This window comes from Arachis ipaensis, chromosome B9 (genome assembly GCF_059453495.1).
Source record: "Arachis ipaensis isolate K30076 ecotype BB chromosome B9, ASM5945349v1, whole genome shotgun sequence".
Taxonomy (NCBI): domain Eukaryota; kingdom Viridiplantae; phylum Streptophyta; class Magnoliopsida; order Fabales; family Fabaceae; genus Arachis; species Arachis ipaensis.
In genome coordinates this window covers 122328628-122347130 of record NC_142444.1, presented here as the reverse complement: position 1 = coordinate 122347130, position 18503 = coordinate 122328628, and positions in this window count along the sequence as shown.

Genomic DNA, 18503 nt, shown 5'->3' with positions numbered 1-18503 from the left:
CCAGTCCACTTGCACATCTCAGGATGCACCGAGGACGGTGCAATCTTTAAGTGTGGGGAGGTCGATACCGACTTCCGTGGGTTAGCTATTTCGTCTCAACACCAATGTTTTATTTTTCTTGTTAGTTGTTACATTTGCATGTTTGATTTTGTGCATATTTTACCACTACTTGGTTAAAGTAATAAGTTTCTTTTCAAGACCCTATTTTATAGTATTTCACTAATTTAAATTGAAGAATTTGTGTTAAACTTGTTTGAGGAATGTAATTTAGAACATGAATTATAGCTGAGAACACACAACCTCTGAGACTTTGAGCTTAATTACATGGTTACATTATTTAACTATAATATTTTATTCTGGTGTATTTTCTTCTCTATGATTGCAATCTTTGCTTTGTTTCATTCTATATGTCCATTGTTTAGTGTATTTATATGCTTGCATATGATTGAAGCCATCATTTGTTATTAGCTCACTTATCCCAAATAGCCTGCTCTTTCAATTACCTTTGTTTGCCACTTTGAGCCTTTTAATCCCCATTTGTTCTATATTTTACCACATCACTAGCCTTAAGCGGAAAAATAATTAATTACCCCAATTGAATCTTTGGTTAGCTTAAGATAGAGATTATGTATTAATTAAGTGTGGGGAACTGTGGGAACTTGGGTTGATGAAATTGTGCTATGTTTTACTGATAAAAGTATTGAGAATTTGGGTGCATAATCATGTGAGACAAGAAAAATTAAAAACACATATGCATTGATATGTTATGTTTGCTTTTGTGATTCAAAAAAAGAAAATAAAAGAAAATATAAATAAATATTACAATATAAATAAATAAATAAGGGGACAAAATTACCGTAATGCTAAGTTTAATAAAAGATCGATGCATATGTGGTGAAATTAAAGAAAAGTTGATACATGAGTATGTGAAATATACAAAAGGGAAATTTTGGGTAGCTAGACATGATTTTAGAATTACATAGAGTGTGTGTGTGTGTTAGGTGCAAGCTTAGGTTAGTCAAAGATTCATATTTTAGCTCACTTGGCCATACATATATCCTCACCCTTACCTTAACCCCATTACAACCTTGAAAAGACCTCATGATGTTTGCATTGGTATACTAAATTTTTGTTGATTGGTTAGATGAAGAACAAAGTTCAGAAAGCATGACTAGAGAAGAGTAGAGTGAACTAACCCTAGTAGAATCTGATTTATTTTTGCCTTGAAGAGCTTATTTACTTTTAACCAAGTAGGCAGTAACATCTTAGCATATAGTTGCATTCATATATAGGTTGCATTACATGAGTCTTACTTTTCCCCATTCATTCTTTCTGTCTCCTTGAGCTTAGCATGAGGACCTGCTAATGTTTAATTGTGGGGAGGTTGATAAACCACTATTTTATGGTTTATCTTGGGCTCAATTGAGTGGTTTTTATCAAGTCTTTGCACACTTATTCATATAATTTGCATGGTTTTACAATTCCTTTCTAATTTTGTTCTATGGTTGAAAACTTGCTTCCTAGACCTTTAAATTGTATATTTTTAACTCCCCTTTATACCATTCAATGCTGCGATCTGTGCGTTCAGCGTTTTCAGGCTTTATAAGGTAGGAAAGGCTTAGAGGATGGAGAGGAAGCTTGCAAAAATGGAAGGAACACAAGAAATTAAGGAGACAACCAGCGAGCATCGACACGCACGCATGGCTCATACGTGCGCGTGATCTGGAGATTTTTACAGTGACACGTGCGCGTACCTGACACGTACGCGTGACACGTGAAAATGGCAACCAACATGTACGCGTGACTGACGCGTACGCGTAACATGCGCCACGTGCAGAAATCGCAAAAAATGCTGGGGGTGATTTTGCGTTGAGTTTGGACCCAGTTTTTGGCCCAGAAATGCAGACTAAAGCCAGCAGACAAACAAAGACTCAACACACATTGAATTCACTTCTCATTATTCACAATTTAGGTTTTAAATGTAGTTTTCTAGAGAGAGAGGCTCTCTGCTCTCTCTAGGTTTTAGGATTCCTAGTTTTATGCTTTTGAGTTGGATATTAAGAAGAATTACTACCTCCGTTGAAGTCTTTATCATTCTAGTTTATTTCCTATTCCTTTACTCTTTTTATTCCCCATTTACTTTGTTTAGATTTATATGGATACCTTCGATTTTGGAATTAATTTATGCAAAGATACTTTTCTATTTAATTTCATTATTTTTTGATTATTTTCAATTGAGTCCAATTGTCATGTCTTCTTTCTACTCCCTTTAAATGTATGTGAAATTGCCATCCATGTCAATGGAGTAGGCTTCCAACTTGGCTTTGGAGTTGATTAATATTTGGAGACCCTTGAGTTGGAAGACTCAAGAGTTAATTTGTAATTGGAAATTGTTGGTTGGTTCTCTAGTCACTAACGCTAATCCTTTCCAAGGGAGAGGATTAGGACTTGTGAATAGAAGTTGGCTCAACTACTTGACTTTCCTTTATTCGGTAAGGGTTAACTGAGTAGAAACAACAACCTATTACTATTAATCATGGGAAATCCAACAAGGATAGAACTTCTGACTAATCTTCTCCTAGTCAAGGCTTTTTATTTTAATTACATAAAATCTCTTGCTAATTTTTATTGCTTTAATTTATAATTATTTATTTTTCTATTCTTCAACTCTTAAATTTCTCAGAAAACTCATAACTAATAACAAGAACACCTTCCTGCAATTCCTTGAGAGACGATCCGAGGTTTAAATACTTCGGTTTATTTTTATTGGTTTTGCTTAAGTGACAACCAAATTTTTGTATGAAAGGATTATTGTTAGTTTAGAAACTATACTAGCAACGAGAATTTATTGTGAATTCTTTACTAGAAAAAATCCGTTCATCACACTCTCAATAGTTTTTCCGACTGATGGAGAGACATTTCCAAAGGGAGTTCCCTCCCCTGTGAAGTTGAATAAAGGAAAAGCAGTCGTTATTGCTTCAGATGGTGACAAAGATAAGGTTGCTGGTTTAGATGAAGATTACTTCGAAGAACGGAAAGATGAAATGGTCAGTACCATTTCGATTATCCCAAGTGAGTATCTGGGGAAATATGAGGCTAATCCGGTGGAGGATTATGATATAGATGATGAGGAAGCCTTTTCGTTCATTCGATATGAAGATGAACCCAGTTATTTTCAGAGGCCTTCCAAGAAGCAAAAATCTCATTTGCACCCACTTCACGTTACAGCAACCATGATTGGGATAAAAATGAATAAAATTCTGATCGATGGAGGAGCAGCTATTAGCCTTCTACCGGAGAGGATGTTAGTGAATGTGGGAAAGCACCCTGATGATCAAATTTCTACTAACATTACTGTGACAGATTATAGTGGTGTTTCAACCCCTGCTAAGGAGTTAGTTACTCTTGGGGTAAAGGTTGGATCTTTTGAGCGAAATATAGTCTTCGAAGTGGTGGCTTCGAAGGCAAGTTATAATGCCTTACTGGGGCGAGTTTGGATCCAAGGTGTTGAGGCTGTACCATCCACTATGCATCAAAGTGTCATTCTTTGGACAGATGATAGAAAACCTGAAGTAGTCAAGGCTGATTTGAATCTATATGTCGAACAGTTGTATGTCGATTTCAGGGTGTATAGTCCAAAACTAAAACCTTTGAATGTTGACAGGGTCTTGAATTCTTTCAATTGTGAAGGCTGTTATCTGACCTCAGAAGGTTCGAATGTGAAGTTCTGCCGTCCACATCTTGATGCGTCTCCATCTGGGTAAGATTGTTCTACATAAATAGTGATTTGAGGATGTTTTTTTATGGCAAGTGAACAAGATGTCTCGGATTATCTGATAACTTTAAATAAATATTTAAGTAACTTTCTTTTAATAGAAAATAAAAGTGATTCTTCTGATGAAGTCGAGTCATGTAGGAAATTAGTTTCATCTTCTTCTTATAGTGTAGGTTCGACCCCTTCGGTCGAATTTAGTCATAGTTTAAGTTCTTTCTGTTCCCATAATGTTAATAATGTTGTCAATCAAACTGCTGCTGGTATAGCAGAAATACATTGTATTGAAAACAAAACTGTTGTTAATTTAGCAAATGATCAAGTTTGTTTCAATCCTAATGGATCTGTCGATCTATCTTTTGATTGTATCTATGATTTAGAACCGTTGGATTTTAAGAAATATTCGGTACAAGACGGTGAAAATGTGAAAGGTTTCGAGTCGCAAGATCCTTTAGAAGAGATTAATCTGGGATCTGTTGATGATGTTTGAATTGCTTACATATGTAAGGACCTTCCAGTCCCATTTCGAACTGAATTATATCACCTTTTGCATGAATTTAGAGATTGTTTTGCTTGGAATTATCATGAGATGCCTGATCTTGATCGTTCTCTCATGGAACATCGACTAGCGTTGAAACCGAATGCTCGACCTATAAAGCAAATGCCTCGACGATTTGCTCCTGAGATTAATCAAAAGATTAAAGAAGAGATTGAACACTTGATTAAGGCGAAATTTATTCGCAGTGCACGGTATGTTGAATGGGTTTTGAACATCATCCCTATGATGAAGAATAATAAGAAATTAAGAGTATTGATTTCGAGATTTGAATAATGCACTCTGAAAGATGAATATTTTATGCCAATAGCAGATATGTTAATCGATTCTGCTATAGGAAATGAGATTTTAATCTTTATGGACGGTTATTCAGGGTATAACCAGATCTTCATTACAGAAGATGATGTGTCCAAAACTGTTTTTCGATGTCCTGGGATATTAGGTACATATGAATAAGTTGTTATGCCATTTGGTTTAAAAAAAGCTGGTGCAACATATCAACGTGCCATGAATACTATTTTTCATGAGTATATTGGAAACTTTATGGAAGTATATATCGATGATGTTATGGTTAATTCGAACTCTGTAACTGAACATATCGATCATTTGAGAAAAGCATTTATTACTATACGGAAAAAAGGGATTAAAAATGAATCATTTAAAGTGTGCATCAGTGTATCAGCCGGGAATTTCTTAGGATTTGTTGTCCATAAAAAAGGGATCGCTATCAATAAGGGTAAGGCTGATGCAATCTTGGCATTATCCCTTCCTAAGTCAAAGAAGAAAGTGCAATATTTTCTTGGGAAAATTAATTATCTTAGAAGATTCATATCGAATCTTTCGGGTCGAACTCGAGTATTTGCACCTTTGGAGAAACTTAAAAATGAATCTCAGTTTGAATGGACAGAAGAACATCAAGAAGCTTTTGAATCACTTAAAGCTTATTTGTCTAAAGCTCCAGTAATGGCAAATGTCCGTCCTCGTGAGCCTTTAAAATTATATATTTCGGCATCTATGAATACGATTAGGTGTATGTTGGCTCAAGATGATAAAAATGGACATGAACGAGCTATTTATTACTTTAGTCATGTATTAACTGATATAGAGACAAGGTATTCACATATCAAAAAATTGTGTTTGTATCTTTATTATGCTTGCACAAAGTTAAAATGCTATATGGTCGCCAAACTTGTGAAAGTAATTGCACAAACTGATCTAGTTAAATATGTTAAATTATCCAATGTTGAGAGGACGATTAGGAAAATGGATGTTGGCTTTAACAGAATTTGATCTGCAATATATCCCAGCAAAGACTGTGAAAGGTCAGGTCATTGCAGATTTTCTAATAGATCATTCAAAAAATTTTAATGACTAGGGGACAAACATAATTGATGTTCACGTCGATTACACGAAGTTGTATTTCGATGGTTCGAAACATAAAGATGGTGCTGGAGTAGGGATTTTAATTATCTCACTAGACAGGGTTCCATCGAAAATTTTGTTTGAATTAAAATACCATTATTCAAATAATGTGGCCGAGTATGAGGCTTTAATATTAGGCCTGGAAATCTTGATTGGAAAAAGGGCTTTAAAAGTTCAAATCCTTGGGGATTCTCAGTTAGTTTTGAAGCAGTTGTCAAAGGAATTCAAATGTAATAATGAAAAGTTACAAAAGTATTTGGCAACAGCATGGGAATTGTTAACTTTTTTCGGAAAATCGCATTAGTTCATATTCCGAGAATTCAAAATGAAATTGTGAATGAGTTGTCTCAAATCGCTTCGAGATATAAGATATTCCCAAAAACACTAAGAAAACTGGTAAAGATTTGTCAGATCTTAGTACCAGTCCATGAGAGAGAAGCTTTGTGTTTGGATGAGTGGGAAGATGACGATTGGAGAAAACCTATTGCCGAATACTTAAAAGATCCCAATGTTTGAGTTGATAGGAAAATAAAGTTGAAAGCGATGAACTTTGTATTGATGGCTGACGAGTTATATAAGAAAGGAATTGATGGAAGCCTTTCGAGATGTTAGGTCAAGCTGATAAGGATATCGCTTTAGGGGAAGTTCATAGAAGTATATGTGGGGTCCATCAGGCTGAGATGAAAATGAAATAGGTGTTACGTCGAAATCATGTCTATTGGCCTTCTATGATTAAGGATTGCATCGATTATGCGAAAGCATCCCAAGAATGCCAATGTCATGGAGTGGTACAACAGATACCAGCATATGAATTACATTCGATTATTAAACCATGGCCTTTTCAAGGATGGGTTTTAGATTTAATTGGTTTGATACACCCTCCTTCGTCAAAAAATCATAAATTTATTTTGGTAGCAATTGATTATTTCACAAAGTGGGTCGAAGTTGTTCCCTTAATAGAAGCTGGGCAGAATGAAGTGATAGATTTTATCGAGGAACATATAATCCATCGATTTGGAATTCCTCAAACTTTGAGTACTGGACAAGGGACTATGGTCACTGGTCAGCGAATTAAGAGTTTTGCAACCTCCAGAAACATTAATATGGTTAATTCGACTCTATATTATTCGCATGCCAATGGGCAAGTCGAGGCAGCAAATAAAATATTAATCAATTTGATCAAGAAACAAATTGTTAGTAGACTTCGAACTTGGCATGAAACTTTAAATCAAGTACTGTGGGCCTATCGAAATTCACCAAGAGGGTCAACAGGTAGTTCTCCTTATAAATTAGTGTTTGGTCATGACGCAATTTTACCATTAGAGATTAATCTCAACACGTTGAGAATTTTGAGGCAAGATGAATTGCCAGTTGATGATTATTGGAATGTAATGTATGATGAGCTGAATGATTTAGACTCAGAGCGTATTGTGGCACTCGAAATTATGATTCGACAAAAAGAAAGTGTTGCTTGAAACTATAATCATCGAATAAAAGAGAAATGTTTCAGTATAGGGTAATGGATTTTAAAAGTTGTATTACCAATGGAAAAGAAGTCAAGATTCCTTGGCAAGTGGTCCCATACTTGGGAAGGATCTTTTCAAGTAATTGAGTTGTATTCTGGAAATACGTATCAAATTAAAGATATCGATTCGAGAAACGTGATTAATTCGATAAATGAAAAATATCTAAAGCAATATCGATGTATGTTGAATCAAGATTAAATAATATAAACAAATAAGTAAGAGCATAAAAAGTGTTATTAAATATAAGAATGCCCTAAGTAGGTGGAGTTGAAGGTGCTAAGAGTTCTGCTAAGTCAGAGTAAAGTTGGACTCTTTTACTGTCCAAAGTAGCGAGTGCTTCGATATGCTCATATTCTTTATTTTGATCTTTGTCAAGCTGCTTCTCACATTCTTCTTGTTTAGCTTCTACAATGCAAAGTTCCTTGAAAAGTGTTTGTTGCTTGTCCTGAACTGAAGCCAAGGGTATAGCTAAGTCAGCTTTCCTTTTTCGAATTTGGCCAATTTTTTATTAATTTGGGCTAGTTCTGCCTCAAGTTCTTCCCCTTGTTTGTTATAATGGGCTTGAGCAGTGAAGGCTTGAGTAATTCACAGATCGAATTCTTTGTAGGATGCCTTCATTGGTCGAAGAATTTTGCTAACTTCTTCTGACTTATTCTTGAATGTGGCCACTTTTTTCTTAGCTTCTTGTAACTTGTCTTGGACAACGATGCAGTTGTTGAAAAATTTTATAACTTTCTTGACTATAGTAAAGAATTAGGGAGGAACCTGAAATTCAATGGAAGAGCTCAAAATATAAAAAATGAGTGAGTTCAGGTTTTGTTGGCTGGTCCATTCAGTTGGTGGATGTGATAAGAGCCTAAGAAGAGTGTTCAATTATTTGTGGGTGTGTCGATTGAGTTCTAAAGGAAGGCTGGATGTAGAAGGGCCTGTAGGAGGTGGAGTTGAAATTGGTACTTTGTCTTCTTGAACAATCCGAGTTAAAATGGCAACCAGTTCAGCAAGGTCAGTATCAGAAGGTTGAGAGGGTATGTCAGGGGCTTTAAATGATGGTTCTGGACCCTGTGAAGTAGAAGGCTCGTTATTTTTGTTTGGACTTGGAGATTTCTTAGGAGTTACAACCGTCTCCCAGTTAACCAAACTAAGACCCCTACCGTTAATATTGTCTTTCCACAAAAATTGATCCATCATCGAGTTGATCCTTTTGCACACATAATCAGGAAAGGAAGACACCTGCATGTGATATATAGGAATAGAAGACACTACAGACTTGATAACATAAAGTCCCCACATTTCCTTGTCCAACTAGCCAAACAATTATTTCCTTGAGTTAATTTTGTTTAGACGCATGTGAACATTCTCTTATTTTATTTGACACATTATGCAAGCAAAGGACTTTAGACTTCTCCACATTCACTTTCATTCCAAATGTAAGACAAAATTTGTGAAGCACATCCATAACCAATCGAACCTAAGATTAGGAAGTTTTACAAAATAATAGGATATTATCTACGAACATTAGGTAGGAGATATGTAGACCCCTTCTAGACACAGCAACTAGCTTCCATAGATCATTAAAAACCTGCTTGGTGATACAGAGACATAGAAGACATAGGATCTCCTTGATAAAGACCTCTACGAGGGGCAAAACCCTTTAACTTGTTGCCATTCCAAAGAATTGACAGAGAAGAAGCTTGGCTACAAGACATAATTAAGGAAATAATAGAAGAGGGAAAGCCAAAACTAACCAAAGAATGCTTTAGGAACCTCTAATCCGCCCTATCAAACAACTTTTCAAGATTGATTTTAAAAGCAAGGGTCCTTTTCTCATATTTTGTCCATTTCATAAAATATAAAGCTTCCTAGGTAATAATAATAGTATTAGTTGTGCCTCTTCCTAAAATAAAACCACCTTGAAATAACCCAGTAACCTCAGTTAAGAACAGTTGAAGACGATTAAACAACACCATGGTGATAACCTTGTATAACAAATTACAAAAGATTATAGGACAAAAATATTTCAAGGATGTAAGAGATTGGACCATAGGGATTAGCACAACGAGCATTTTCATGAGAACGAGATTGATGGACTACCCTAGAAATGCACCATCGACCACATACCACACATTCTTACCCACAATGTGACAATATTGCTTAAAAAAATAGCTTAAAAGAGATCCAGGACAAGAGCCCTAAAAAGAGTGACTTTCACTTCATCTAAAGAAATAGTAGTTGTAAAGTTAGAGCAAGCTTCATGACTCAAGATAGGCAGAGAGAATTCTCCCAAAACATCTGGCACTACATCCTCCATAATCCAAAAGAGAGTTGGGGAAAAATATATAGCTTTCCATATGAAAGTCTCAAGTTTAGTTACCCAAGAACCATCACCAAATAATAGGCCATGGATTTTGTTAAATTTCCTCCTTACTAAGTTTGCATATAAAAAAATTTATTATTCTTATCTCCAAATTTTACCCACTGCTCTCTTGATTTTTGAAGCAACAAAAGCTCTTCTTGCTGTAGAACTGAGTTATACTCCTCAATAATACACCCCTTCTCCTTATTCCTGAGAGCAAGAATGTCCATGTCTTTTAAGCACTTGTAAAAATACTATTAATTTTCTATTCCAGAACTCTCTTTCTTCCAAATATGTTAGAATTAAAGTCCAAAGAACATTTCATGACCTCAACTAAAAAGTTAGTGACACTAGAAGAATATTTCTTCCAAATCTTGTTGCATAATATCATGAAAAGAAGGGTGTGCAATTCAAGTTGCCTGAAATCTGAAAGGCTAAACACCTTTAGGTTGAGGCGAACCAAAATAGCACAAAAAGATAGGACAATGATTTGAATGTAGCAAACATAGAATTTTCAAATAAGCTTCCAGGACAAGAAGTATTGGTAAGAACTCAATCAAGCTTCTTAGCAATATTTCTAAACCCCTGAACACGCTGGTATCAAGTAAAACCTCTTCCTGTACAAGACATATCCATGAAGCCACAATTGTTAATGGTCTCAACAAAAGGATTAGAATGAAACTAAAAAAAAGTTACCATCATTAACTTTAGTAGAATGCCTAATTTCATTGAAATCCCTAAGCAAGACCCATGGACATTGATGCAAGGAGCCAAGAGAAATCAAATAATCTTATACTAGACTACACTTGTAAACTTGAGATTGCTACCACCCATGTTACTTTTTACAATAAGACACCGCTCAAACATATCAATAATCTGACAGTTGAGATTAAGATAACAAAATAGTAGCCAAATCCCTTCTTTATCACCACAAGTCTTCACCACCACTAGGTCATAATAACCAAGATTTTCCTAAAATTCCTTTATATTAGCAAAGGGAACATGGATTCAATTGAAATAAAGAAAGAATGATGAAATTTTATAATCATGTCATGACAGTGAACGCAAGCCATTTTGTTTGAAACTCTCTTCACAGTCTAAGCCAAAAAACAGAGATTTTCACTATCCATAATAACCACAAGATAAAGGTGAAAGGAACCTCCCTCGAGCTATTGATTCCCGCCTACCACAAATTGCGTGTAATCATTCTAAGTCTTCTCTTGAACAACTGCAGATTGTCGCTATTCGTTAGAAGTAGTGATAAGATCAGCAATGGTTAGCGAGCCTTGCAGTGAAGTTGGCCTTGTCCTAAAGAGTTCGAATGTTATGCTATTTGGAGGATTGGATCGTTGAAGTAACAATATTTTCTCTACTATAAACTTTGGGTTCACAAACTATTGATGAAGCCCCAACATGTAATTGCACCTTAGTTGTAACACCCTAACTACCAAAGCTCACACTTCCGGCTGCGCGACTCTGATAGCTCGGACATTACGACGACACTTATACTATTTAATACTAAAATATGAGCCCGTTTAAAACTTTAAACCGCAATACCGCTCCCAAGAATTCTTTCGTTCGATAACGTACATCCATAAATACCATACAACTTACAAAAACTCATAAAGCGTACATCCGTATATATATACACATATATAAATAATATTACAAGCATTACCCAATACAATCCCTATCCCTCTTACAGAATATATTAAGATAAAGGCGAGGGTACAATAAACCATAACTAAAACAATGCAGAGCATCACAACAACAATTAAATAAGCTCTTCGTAACTTCTGCGCCCATATCCTGAAAGGGGAAAAATGTAGGGGGGTGAGAACATCATCCTCGAAAGGGTTCTCAGTAGAGGGTTTTTAGGAATTACTGTAATAGGATATGTGAGGATAAACTGTACCAGTGATTAATAACCGTCTTATGCCTCTTTCAAAAACAACGGTTTACAGTAAAAGTAAAGTCTAAAAATCTTTTCTGAAGGAAGAACCGTTCAATTCTCAAAAACTCAAAAGCCTTTCAAAACAGTTTATCTATGCTGAACCAAAACAGCATTTCATATTTTATTCCAAACCAGAAACACCAAACCGAAATCAACCATCAGTTCATCTCATTCCCAACCACGGCCCTAGGCCCAAACAATCCAACAACAACCAATCACCACAGTTCAACAGAGTCCCAATAGCAAACACAAATAGGAAGATGCAAGCACAAACAAACAGTTATTACAAGTAGAACAGTTAGCAATTAATCACATAGGCAAACCAAGTATAATATGAACACCCAAACAATGTCACATAAATGCATATGATGCATGCCTGTCCCTAGTGGCTGATGATATCATCTGTCGGTTATATAGCCAACCCGACACGTCCCGGTAGCTAACCATGGACAGAAACACCCATCGCGGAGCAAGTAGGTTTGAGCTACAACCCCATTGCTACTACCCGCTCAACCCAGAGCCAGTGGAATAACCACTACTGCGGCTACTACCCAGGCGGGTGTTTAAAAGCTCAACCTGGAGCGAGTGGAATCACCACTACTACCGCTACTACCCAGGCGTCACAGTCTCTAACCTGGAGCAAGTGGGACGAACCACAACCCTTGCTACTACTCAAGTATCTCAAGCATATATTCATTCAGTCCTAGCCATGGATCAACATCCATCTTAGCCATCCGGCTTAAATTCATAATTCATAGTCAGCCATACGGCCCATAACTCATTCGGCAATCAGCCATAAATCAATATCATACACAGCCATTCCGGCTCGCGGTTCAATCCAGAACCAGCCAATATTCATAATCATACACAGCCATTCCGGCCCATAACATAACAGCACTTCCACCATCCAACATTATCAAATTCATAAAACCGGCATTTAAGCCATAAATCACTTTTTCTCAAATCGCTTCACTTTGAAATCAAGTTTCAACTCTTTTCAGCCTTGGCTTTAGAAATCTCGTTTCTCAAATCATCTCAGGCTCATAAGCCAAATTTACTCAAAGTGAGTTCCCTTTTTAAAACAAAGCCACTCTCGGCATTCTCTTTCCAAAACTTCCAAAACCATGGCAAGTTAAGGATTTATTTCAAAGTATTCAAAATCACCCATACAACAATGGGATTTCATAACAAAAGTTTCTCGGCAGAGTCCCAAGTCTTTAGGGGAGAATAACATAACTCATTTCACCAAATTCATTTAAAATCACTAAAACATTGGCTTTCTGATTTGAGTAAGCAAATAGGATCTAAGCCAAACCGAGTCATGTAATCATTTACTTCTTTCAAAGCCGTTTCCTTTACTTAGGCAAAACCAACTTCAACCCCATGATAAATTCTAGAACGTTTCAACTGTTCAAAATTGTTTTAGTCTTGCAAGAATTCAGAATTTAAAGAGTACTTAAAACCTTTCTCAAAACATTTCAAAATGAAACTTGTCAATAGACATTCAGGTTCTTTCAAAGTCATTGAAACTTCTTTAATTGAAACCCCCAAGTCAAATTCAAAGGCATAAACCCTTTTTACACCCAAACAGCTTTAAAACACAAAGTTTCATCTAAATAACCTTCTCCTGAAAGAGATACAATGCCTTTCTTAAGAAGCAAGACTAAATCACAATTTCCTCTTTATTAATTCATTTCGAAAGCATGAATCATCCTTTTCTCGATAATTCAAATAAAATATTAGAAGTCTTTAACTCATCATTTTCCAGACAACATTTCAATAAAGACTCGGATTTTATAGAAATTTCGACAGCACCTCCCCTAAAACTTGGACTTTTGCCACCCGGTTCGGGTCCCAACTAAACCGTTTCTCATTCCTTTTCAACAGCTCAAAACCAGAAATCAATTCAAAAGCAAGCTAAATCCAACAGTCGCCTCAATGGCATACCTCAAGGAAACCATTTCAAAAATCAACTCAATATCAACCGATTTAACTCATTTATAAAGCTTTAAAGAATCGGTTCAGCAATAAATCATTTATCAAAACCAGAGCAATTAAAGCAACCCAGGCTGAATTTCAAGAGCATTCTATCTTTCACATCATCAAATTAATTGACTCAATTAAAACCAATCCTCAACGGATTAAACTCATTTCAAATACTTAAAGAATTAACTTCAAACATTACATTTCACAAGCCACACAACAATTCAGCCAAGCCAACATCCATAGTCATTTGAGTCAATCAGTTGATACATAAGGCAGATCCAATCACCAAATACACAATATCTCACATCAGTACCCATATGTAATAATTCCAATAATAAACTATAGTTTTCGGAAAGCGCCCCTACCTCAAAACGCAATTCCATAATCCAAACGCTTCATCAAGTCCATTTCCGCCTCAACCCGAACTGACGGCAACCAAAACCTCAGCTCCCAGCCACGTTCACAATAACCATAGCAACACTAATCGCAACATACAATAATCAGGACTCGATCCCACGTTATCAAGATTCATATTCATTAACCAAACGCAATGAAATACTAACGTGAAGCTTTCCGAAACATACTTACTTACCGAAACGAAGAAGAAACGGTTGAACCGAACAGTGGCGGTCTCTTGAACCGGTTCGGCGGCAGCCCGGCAGCCACCTCAAGCGACAGCGGTGACCGGACTCCGGCGTTGGTAACTGAAACCCACATACAGAGGCGCAGCTCCCTTCTTCGGCAGCGACACCTGCGGCGGTCTGAACCCTCTTCTGACTGTGGTTCAGCTTGCCATCACCAGCAACGACAAGCTCGGATGGTGGCAGTGGCGACGGCCGTTCCGACGGAGGCGGTGGTGTCCACGACGACGACATAGCGGCGGCGCTAGTTCTCCCCAGCTCATCGGGGTTCAGGACCGATCTCTCCTCTCGTCTGGGCTCGACGGTGACACAGGCTTCCGGGAATGGCGATGGCGCGGTTACAGTGACGGCGGCAGCAGATCGGCGAGGACGAGCTTGTGGCAGGCGCGACGCCCTTCTCCTCGCGGTCGAGCTCCCTCGCGCGCGCCCCTCTCTCCCAGTGTCGTTCACTCACGGCGGACTAGGGAAGCAGAAACGGAGCTCCATCGTGCTTCTCGTTCGGAGCTGGCAAGGGCGACGACGCGGTGACCCTGACGGCGACTGAGCGCAGCTCACGGCTCCATGGGTGACAGCGAGGCCCGCCGGCGCTGGCCCGTGCCTCTCTTCCTCCCCTGCTTCCCTCTGCGTTCCCCTCCGATCTCACCTTTCTTTGTTTTCTGTTTCTTTGTTTTTGGAGAAAAGGGGAACCCATGAGTGTTGCGTTCTGTTGGGGAAAGGGGGAGGATCTGCTGCTGCTGCTGTGTATGGAGATAAGGGAACCGGGTCATGGTAACGGGTTACTGGGTTAGGGTTTCCTTATTTTGAAAATTAGTGTTAGGGGTAAATTGGTAATTTCACATAAAATTGAGAATAATATGATGATTGAAACCCAAATTAAATCCAACACTAATTATATATAGAAAATACTATTTGCTCATCAACTTCACAAATTATTTTCAATAAAATGCCCAAATCTAAAAATTAGAAATAATATACTTAATTTCTTCATTTTCCAAAATAACAATAATAATATTTAAAATATTACTTATCTAATCCAAATCATATAAAATCCTTATTATTTCATAACTATCCACTTTATACTCTGAATATAGAAAATAATCCAATAATTGTAAAATTGGATAATAATCATAACTTATCTCAAATCCAATAAATCAAAACTTGCCTTAATTATCATTACTAAAATAATTTCTGAAATTAAGGCTGTAAATAACTATATGATTTGAGACTTGATCATAATAAGACTTTTCAAAAGTTCTGGGTCTTACATTAGTACTTTTCTTGAAAGGCGTTACTATTGGGCCTTTTTTTTAAGTTGCTTTGGTCCACATTAGTTTTTGCTTTACGTTGCCCTTTCACCCAACCTTTTTCATCATCTGCATGCAGATCTTTTTGAGATTCCATATTAATTGGATGCGAATTTATCTCCTCATTCTTCTCCAAATTCAAACGTTCATTAATTACAATTTGATTCTTTCCAAATTCAAAAATGTAGGATTCATCACCTCCTTCGTTGCTAGTGATTCTTTTCCTAAGTTATTTTTTTTGGTTCTGTTAAGATCAACCAAAAAAGAGTCCACCACCATCTTCTTGCAGTCTATCGTGACATGCCGATAACAATTACAAGTCTCACATACCAACTGCAAGCTTTCATACTCCACTGCATAGTCAATCCCATTCACAACAATGCACAGACTACTGACGATCGGATTTCTGCCGGTAAAGAATTTTATAGAAATAATCGCGTTGTAAGTATAGTTTCTAAATCAACAGAGAATCCCTTCGTACAAAAGTTTGGTTGTCACAAGTAACAAAACCCAATAAAATTTATAACCGAAGTATTGAAACCTTAGGTCGTCTTCTCAAGGAATTGCAGGGAGGTATGATTTATTATTGGTTATGAAAAAATGTGTATTTTTGGGTTTTAAAAATAGGGAAGAAGTAATTTAAATGGCAAGAAAAATAATAAATTAATAATTAAAAAATCTCTCGGCAAGGTATAAGAACTGGAAATCCCATCCCAGTTATCCTTATCAAATATGATGAGAATTGGATTTTGCTCCCACTTAGTTAACCCTTACTAAATAAAGGAAATTCAAGTGGACTAATTAACCTGATTCCTCAAGTCCTAGTCAACTCCTATGGAAAGACTAGCTTTAGAGGGATCCAAATTAATCAGCAATTCCAATTTCCGATCAACTGCTGAGTTTGATAACTCAAGTGTCACCAATTACTTAACCAAAGCCAAAAGAAGAAGAAATCTAAATTAAATTGAAAGCATTAATAACATAACTTTGAAGAAAGCAATCTTTAGATCTAAAATACATCAATATGTATTAAATAAGAAAATCAATTCTAACATGGAAAGTTCATAAGCCAAATTGAAAAGATAAATAACAATTAAAGTAATAGAATAAAAAAAAGTAGAAAATAAATTAAAGGAACATTGAACCTGTAATGAAGAGAAGTAACCTAATCATAATAGAAATCCTAACTCCTATTCCTAATCCTAAATCTTAAGAGAGATGAGAGAGCATCTCTCTCTCTAAAACTACATCTAAAACCTAAATTTGTGAATTATGAATATCGTATTCATAAATGAATGCATTTTCCCACTTTATAGCCTCTAATATGTGTTTTCTGGGTCGAAAACTGGGTCAAAACACGGCCCAAATTCGCTGGGGATGAAATTTGCCATGCTGGTTTTTCTGCAGAACGACGCGTCCGCGTGATTCATGTGTGCATGTCGTTTTGCTGTATGGATACTATAGCAAATTATATATCATTTTGAAGCCCTGGATGTTAGCTTTTCAACACAACTGAAATTGCATCATTTGGACCTCTGTAGCTCGAGTTATGATCGATTGAATGCAAAGAGGTCAGGCCGGACAGCTTTGCAATTCCTTCAGTTTCTTGTATTCCTTCCACTTTTGCATGCTTTCTTTTCATCCTCTAAGCCATTCTTGCCCTGTAATCTCTGAAATCACTTAATATACATATCACGGCATCGAATGATAATAAGAGAGGATTAATAATTAGTAAATATAAGGCCAAAGAAACATGTTTTCAATCATAGCACAAGATTAGGAAGGAAAACATAAAACATGCGATTTCTATGAATAAGCGTGAGAATAATGGATGAAAAACCACTCAATTTAGCACAATATAAACCATAAAATAGTGGTTTATCAACTACTGAAAGTCCTAAATAAACCTGGACACAAGTTTTTGCATACCTCCCCTTCTCTGTTAATCGTGTTGCAAGGTCATCTTTTATGGGCTTACCTGTTGCGGCTGCAATTCTACTCATAGTCTTATCATGATAATACCAAATTGGAACTCCCGTAATTTGGATACAAACCATCGTCGAACCAAAGAAAGCCTCCCAGATCTGAACATTGAACACCAAGGTTTTGCTGTAATATATTGTCCATTGATCATCCATGGACCACCCATTAAAATGTTATCTATTTCTTCTCACTAATCAAACTTTACCAAAAAATATCCATGTCCAACATCCAAAATCTCATAACTATCCTTGAGTCTCCAAGTATTCTTGATTCTGTGAGACATTGATCTAAAATTAAAATGTTTATCTAGGACCTTAACCAATATATCATCCTTGTAAGGCTAATACAAAGGCTCTCTAGCCTCTGGCGTAAAAGGTTACATTCAAAGGTTTAGGGTCTCCTTACTTTCCTTCCACTCGAGCCATGCAATCCTCATAAAAAGAATTAGCTACATCCATTTCCTTTAAAGCAGTAGAACCAACAACCTTATCACAAAAGTAAATCTTGTTACACCTATGATCCTCCTTCTTCTCAACCCTGAACCCTCGCTCCTTGTCACTAAAAGCAAACCGCCCCGAATCTCCCCCTTATCACTTCCACCAGCATGGTCGTTTCTCGCATCGTGTTTCGCCCTCGAAATCTTACCCTTGATCTTTTCTCCACTCATATTGGTTGCTCAATCCAAATGATTTGTGTTCATAAAATATTCTAATATGTTAGCTTTTTAATCTAAATGTTACCGTTTCTAAAATTTATTACCAAAATATTTCTCTTTTCAAACTATTTATTTAGATGCTATTATTTGCTATGGTAACACTTATTATTAATTTTTTTGGTATTTTGACTGGAAGCTGTTTATCCGAGAAGCGCTTGTAATAAGAAAAATGCTAACTTATAAACCGCTCTCTGTATAAAAGGAAGCAAAGCACGAATTTCATATAATTGTCTTTGTTTTATTTGATAAAATCTTTAATAATTATTAAAAGAATGTTAGATATTATTAATT